Source organism: Aegilops tauschii, chromosome 1 (assembly GCF_002575655.3).
Source record: "Aegilops tauschii subsp. strangulata cultivar AL8/78 chromosome 1, Aet v6.0, whole genome shotgun sequence".
NCBI classification, from domain to species: Eukaryota; Viridiplantae; Streptophyta; class Magnoliopsida; order Poales; family Poaceae; genus Aegilops; species Aegilops tauschii.
Window position 1 is genome coordinate 317728327 of NC_053035.3, and position 7697 is coordinate 317736023.

A 7697-nucleotide genomic window follows, 5' to 3' on the forward strand; every position below is an offset into this window, starting at 1 on the left:
GATGAGAATCCCGTGACAAGGGGACACGATCTCTGCTTCGACAAGATGTGCCAATAAAACCGCCTTGCAAAACATGCAGTGGCAGGCTGGGAGGAACGGTTCGAATAATGACCGGGCTGTGGTGTGATGCCACGTCATGAAAAGTTGTCAGCGGATTAGATTTGTGGAAGTATTATTCTCTCTACGGTGGTATGTGGAATTTGTTTTGCAGAGCCAGACACTATCCTTGTGTTCAAAATCTTCTATGAAGTATTCCGAGGAGGAACCCGTCTTGCAATGCCGAAGACAATCTGTGTGCCGGACTCATCGTCATTGAAGCCTGGTTCAGGGGCTACTGAGGGAGTCCTGGATTAGGGGGGTCCTCGGACAGCCGGACTATATACTTCTGCCGGACTGTTGGACTATGAAGATACAAGACTCAAGACTTCGACCCATGTCCGGATGGGACTCTCCTTGGCGTGGAAGGCAAGCTTGGCAATACGGATATGTAGATCTCCTCCCTTGTAACCGACTCTGTGTAACCCTAGCCCCCTTCGGTGTCTATATAAACCGGAGGGTTTAGTCCGTAGGACAACAACAATCATACCATAGGCTAGCTTCTAGGGTTTAGCCTCTACGATCTCGTGGTAGATCAACTCTTGTAATACTCATATCATCAAGATCAATCAAGCAGGAAGTAGGGTATTACCTCCATCGAGAGGGCCCGAACCTGGGTAAACATCGTGTCCCCCGCCTCCTGTTACCATCCTCCTTAGACGCACAGTTCGGGACCCCCTACCCGAGATCCGCCTGTTTTGACACTGACAGTTTGTGCCTCGAGGAGTTCAACAAGGTTAGCCGCCTCAAGAATGCAAAGGAAATTTAGGAAACTTTGGTTGATATGCACGAGGGTACCGAGTCCGTCAAGCAATCCAAGTTGGATGTGCTTCAAAGTCAACTTGACAACTTCAAGATGAAGGATGGTGAATGGGTCGCTGAAATGTACTCTAGGCTCGTTCTCATCACAAATGACATTGCCGGCTTAGGAACTGAAGAGATGATGACAAATTCATCATCAAGAAGATCCTTAAAGCCTTGGATGGAAAATATGATACCGTGTGCACATTGATCCAAATGATGCCCAATTAAAAAGATCTCAAGCCCACGGAAGTCATTGGAAGGATTGTTGCTCATGAGATGTCACTCAAAAACAAGGAGGAGCTCCACAACAAGTCAAGTGGTGCATACAAAGCCTCAAGCGATGCTCCCACAACACCAAGTGACAAGATAGTATCCAATTATGAGATAAGCCTAATGGTGAAGAACTTCAACAAGTTCTACAAGAATAGAAGTAAAGAGAGAAGATCCAACTCAAGACACTATGAGCAAAGATCATCAAGTCATGACCATAATTGCTACAATTGTGGAAGACCCAGACACTACTCCAATGAGTGTACGACACCTCATAAGAAAAGAAATGAATCACCTAGAAGGAAAAATAGAAGAGATGAATCACCTCATAGAGAGAGGAGTAGAGATGATCGTTTTAAACGAAGACCTTCTCGAAGAAACAAGGATTCGGAAAGGAAAGACAAGTCAATCAAGAGCTACTCTAGAATAAGACATCAAGCTCATGTTGGTGAATGGGTTTCCGGCTCCAACTCTGGGAAAACTTTGAGAGAAGTTATCACTTCGACTCCGACTATAGTCAAGATGAAGGTGTTGTCGGATTTGCTCTCGTATCCTCCAACTCCTATGACCTATTTGATTCACCAAATGAAGGAATTGGAAGATTCTTTATAGATGAGGTCCCAAAGGTATCACACCCCGAGTATCTTGATTTCAATAGTGATGAGGATGATTTGCTTGTTGTTAATACTAGTGATGTGAGCTATAATGAACTTGCTAGTAATCATGATAGTCAAGATGAAACGAATGACAATGCTAAGAAGGAGATTAAGCATCCAACTAAAGAATTAAACACTCTTAAGTTAGCTCAGGAAACAACTCAATAAGATCATAGAGAGCTTCTAAGAACTCATGAGAAGCTACACTTCGAGAAGCTAAATTTAGAGGAAGAGCACGAGCTTCTAAAAGCAATCAATGATGATCTTAGAAAGAAGAGTTCTTCTTACATTGCCAAACGCCTTCTCTTGTCTAATTTTATGCCACAAGTTAAATCTACTCAAACTAGCAACAACAGCAAGAAAGGTTCTACCTCTAGTAGTAACAACAACAATGCTAAATCCAATGTTGTTGCTGTTGGGGAATGTAGCATGCAATTTCAAAAAGATTCCTACGATCATGCAAGATCTATCTAGGAGATGCATAGCAACGAGAGGGGGAGAGTGTGTCCATGTACCCTCGTAGACCAAAAGCGGAAGCGTTAGTTTAATGCGGTTGATGTAGTCGAACGTCTTCGCGATCCAACCGATCAAATACCGAACGTACGACACCTCCGAGTTCAGCATATGTTCAGCTCGATGACGTCCCTCGAACTCTTGATCCAGCAAAGGGCTGAGGGAGAGTTTCGTCAGCACAACGGCGTGGTGACGGTGATGGTGATGTGATCCGCGCAGGGCTTCACCTAAGCACTACGACGCTATGACCGGAGGAGTAAACTGTGGAGGGGGCGCCACACATGGCTAAGAGAATAATTGATGTCCTATGGGGTGCCCCCTGCCACCGTATATAAAGGAGGAGGGGAGGAGGCCGCTGGCCTAGGGGCGCGCCATGGTGGGGGGAAACCCACTAGGACTCCTAGTCCTAGTAGGTTTCCACCTTCCTTCCTATGGAGGGGGAAAGAGGGAAGGGAGAGGGAAGAGGAGAAGGAACGGGGGGCGCACCCCCTCCCCTAGTCCAATTCGGACTCCCTATGGGAGGGGGGCGCGGCCACCCCTTGTGGGCTGCCTCCCCTCTCCCCTATGGCCCATGTAGGCCCATTACTCCCCCCAGGGGAGGGTTCCGGTACCCTCCCGGTACTCCGAAACGATCCGGAACCATTCCGGTGTCCGAATATCATCGTCCAATATATCAATCTTTACCTATCGACTATTTCGAGACTCCTCTTCATGTCCGTGATATCATCCGGGGCTCCGAACAGTCTTCGATCGCCAAAACACATAACTCATAATACAAATCGTCATCGAACGTTAAGCGTGCGGACCCTACGGGTTCGAGAACTATGTAGACATGACCGAGACACATCTCCGGTCAATAACAAACATCGGAACCTGGATGCTCATATTGGTTCCTACATATTCTACGAAGATCTTTCTCGGTCAAACCGCAATGACAACATACGTTATTCCCTTTGTCATCGGTATGTTACTTGCCCGAGATTTGATCGTCGGTATCCTTATACCTAGTTCAATCTCATTACTGGCAAGTCTCATTACTCGTTCCGTAATGCATCATCCCGTAACTAACTCGTTAGTCACATTGCTTGCAAGGCTTATCACGATGTGCATTACCGAGAGGCCCTAGAGATACCTCTCCGATACTCGGAGTGACAAATCCCAATCTCGATATATGCCAACCCAACAAACACCTTCGGAGACACCTGTAGAGCATCTTTATAATCACCCAGTTACGTTGTGACGTTTGATAGCACACAAGGTGTTCCTCCGGTATTCGGGAGTTGCATAATCTCATAGTCAGAGGAATATATATAAGTCATGAATAAAGCAATAGCAATAAAACTTAATGATCATTATGCTAAGCTAACAGATGGGTCTTGTCCATCACATCATTCTCCTAATGATGTGATCCCGTTCATCAAATGACAACACATGTCTATGGTTAGAAAACTTAACCATCTTTGATGAACGAGCTAGTTAGTAGAGGCTTACTAGGGACACTGTGTTTTGTCTATGTATCCACACATGTATCAAGTTTCCGGTTAATACAGTTCTAGCATGAATAACAAACATTTATCATGATATAAGGAAATATAAAATAACAACTTTATTATTGCCTCTAGGGCATATTTCCTTCAGTCTCCCACTTGCACTAGAGTCAATAATCTAGTTCACATCGTCATGTGATTTAACACTAATAGTTCACATCTTTATGTGATTAACACCCATAGTTCACATCGCCATGTGATCAACACCCAAAGGGTTTACTAGAGTCAATAATCTAGTTCACATCGCTATGTGATTAACACCCAAAGAGTACTAAGGTGTGATCATGTTTTTCTTGTGAGAGAAGTTTAGTCAACGGGTCTGCCACATTCAGCTCCGTATGTATTTTGCAAATTTCTATGTCTACAATGCTCTGCACATAGCTACTCTAGCTAATTCCTCCCACTTTCAATATGTATCCAGATTGAGACTAAGGGTCATCCAGATCGGTGTCAAACTCGCATCAATGTAACTCTTTACGACGAACTCTTAATCACCTCCATAATCGAGAAATATTTCCTTAGTCTTCTAAGGATAATTTTGACCATTGCCCAGTGATCTACTCCTGGATCACTATTGTACCCCTTTGCCAAACTCATGACAAGGTACACAATAGTTCTGGTATACAGCGTGGCATACTTTATCGAACCTATGGCTGAGGCATAGGGAATGACTTTCATTCTCTCTATCTTCTGCTGTGGTCGGGTTTTGAGTCTTACTCAACTTCATACCTTACAACTCAGGCAAGAACTCCTTCTTTGACTAATCCATTTTGAACTCCTTCAAAATCTTATCAAGGTGTGTACTCATCGGAAGTCTTATCAAGCGTCTTGATCTATCTCTATAGATCTTGATGCCCAATATGTAAGCAGCTTCACCGAGGTCTTTCTTTGAAAAACTCCTTTCAAACACTCCTTTATGCTTTCCAGAAAATTCTACATCATTTCCGATCAACAATATGTCATTCACATATACTTATCAGAAAGGCTGTAGTGCTCCCACTCACTTTCTTGAAAATACAGGCTTCACCACAAGTCTGTATAAAACCATATGCTTTGATCACCTTATCAAAGTGTATATTCCAACTCCGAGATGCTTACACCAGTCTATAGATGGATCACTGGAGTTTGCACACTTTGTTAGCACCTTTAGGATCGACAAAACCTTCTGGTTGCATCATATACAACTCTTCTTTAAGAAATCCATTAAGGAATGCAATTTTGACATCCATTTGCCAGATTTCATAAAATGTGGCAATTGCTAACATGATTCAGACAGACTTAAGCATCGCTACGAGTGAGAAAATCTCATCGTAGTTGAAAGGATCGATATAGTTGACTAGAGGGGGGGTGAATAGGCAACTAACAATTTTTAGCTTTTCTTTACAATTTAAACTTTGCATCAAAGTAGGTTGTCTAGATATGCAACTGGGTGAGCAACCTATATGATGCAACAACAATAAGCACACAAGCAAGCAAGGGATATCACACAAATAAGCTTGCACAAGTAAAGGCACGAGATAACCAAGAGTGGAGCCGGTGAAGACGAGGATGTGTTACCGAAGTTCCTTCCTTTTGAGGGGAAGTACGTCTCCGTTGGAGCGGTGTGGAGGCACAATGCTCCCCAAGAAGCCACTAGGGCCACCGTATTCTCCTCACGCCCTCACACAATGCGAGATGCCGTGATTCCACTATTGGTGCCCTTGGAGGCGGCGACTGGACCTTTACAAAAAAGGTTGGGGCAATGTCCACAACTTAATTGGAGGCTCCCAACGACACCACGAAGCTTCACCACAATGGACTATGGCTCCGCGGTGACCTCAACCGTCTAGGGTCCTCAAACACCCAAGAGTAACAAGATCCGCAAGGGATTAGTGGGGGGAATCAAATTTCTCTTGGTCGAAGTGTAGATCGGGGCCTTCTCAACCAATCCCTAGAAAATCAACAAGTTTGATTGGCTAGTGTAACACCCACGATGCGGCTATATCTCCCACATGTCGAGGCATGACTTAGAGGCATAACCGCATTGTGGTTTTGTCACAAAAAGGGTCATCTTCACACAATCCCATGTAATGAACAAGAATGGGATAAAGAGTTGGCTTACAATCGCCACTTCACACAATACATAAATAAATCATACATCATTCAGAGTACACACATAGGTCCGACTACGGAACCAAAAGAAAAGAAGACAACCCCAAATGCTAGATCCCCGATCGCCCCAACTGGGCTCCACTACTGATCATCAGGAAACGAAACATAATAACGACCAAGTTCCTCGTCGAACTCCCACTTGAGCTCGTTTGCGTCACCTACACTGGAATCGTCGGCACCTGCAACTGTTTTGGTAGAATCTGTGAGTCACGAGGACTCAGCAATCTCACACCCGTGAGATCAAGACTATTTAAGCTTATGGGTAGGAAAGGGGTAGTGAGGTAGAGCTGCAGCAAGCACTAAGCATATATGGTGGCTAACATACGCAAATAAGAGCGAGAAGAGGAGCAACGGAACGGTCGTCAACTAGTAGTGATCAAGAAGTGATCCTGAACTCCTACTTACGTCAAACATAACCCAAAAACCGTGTTCACTTCCCGGACTCCGCCGAAAAGAGACCATCACGGCTACACACACGGTTGATGCATTTTAATTAAGTCAAGTGTCAAGTTCTCTACAACCGGATATTAACAAATTCCCATCTTCCACATAACCGCGGGCACGGCTCTTGAAAGTTTATACCCTGCAGGCGTGTCCCAACTTAGCCCATTATAAGCTCTCATGGTCAACGAAGGATATTCCTTCTCCCGGGAAGACCCGATCAGTCTCGGAATCCCGGTTTACAAGACATTTCAACAATGGTAAAACAAGACCAGCAAAGCCGCCCGATGTGTCGACAATCCCAATAGGAGTCGCACGTACCTCGTTCTCAGGACACACCGGATGAACACTACGTACAACTAAAACCAGCCATCAAGTTTCCCCGAGGTGGCGCTGCAAGTGGCTCTAGTTTGGACCAACACTCCGAGGAGCACTGGCCCGGGGGGGGGGGGTTAAAATAAGATGACCCTTGAGTCTGCAGAACCCAAGGGAAAAGGCTTAGGTAGGCAAATGGTAAAACCAAGGTTGGGCCTTGCTGGAGGAGTTTTATTCAAGGCGAACTGTCAAGGGGGTCCCATAAATCACCCAACCACGTAAGGAACGCAAAATCAAGGAACATAACACCGGTATGACGGAAACTAGGGCGGCAATGGTGGAACAAAACACCAGGCATAAGGCCGAGCCTTCCACCCTTTACCAAGTATATAGATGCATTAATTAATATAAGAGATATTGTGATATCCCAACAAATCCATGTTCCAACATGGAACAAACTTCATCTTCACCTGCAACTAGCAACGCTATAAGAGGGGCTGAGCAAAAGCGATAACATAGCCAAACAACGGTTTGCTGGGAAAGGTGGGTTAGAGGCTTGACATGGCAATATGGGAGGCATGATATAGCAAGTGGTAGGTAGCGCGGCATAGCAATAGAGCGAACAACTAGCAAGCAAAGATAGAAGTGATTTCGAGGGTATGGTCATGTTGCCTGAGATCCCGCAAGGAAGAAGATCGAATCCATGAAGAAGACAAACGGACGTAGTCGAACGAATCCTCACAACTCCGGAATGAAACCGAAGCTAACGAGAGAAGCAACCCGGAAAGAAACAAACAACATAGTAAACAACCACCACATACACATGGCATGATGCAAAATCAAGTATAATGCATGTCCGATTTAATGAGGCATGGCATGGCATGGCAAAGTGCAACAAACAACA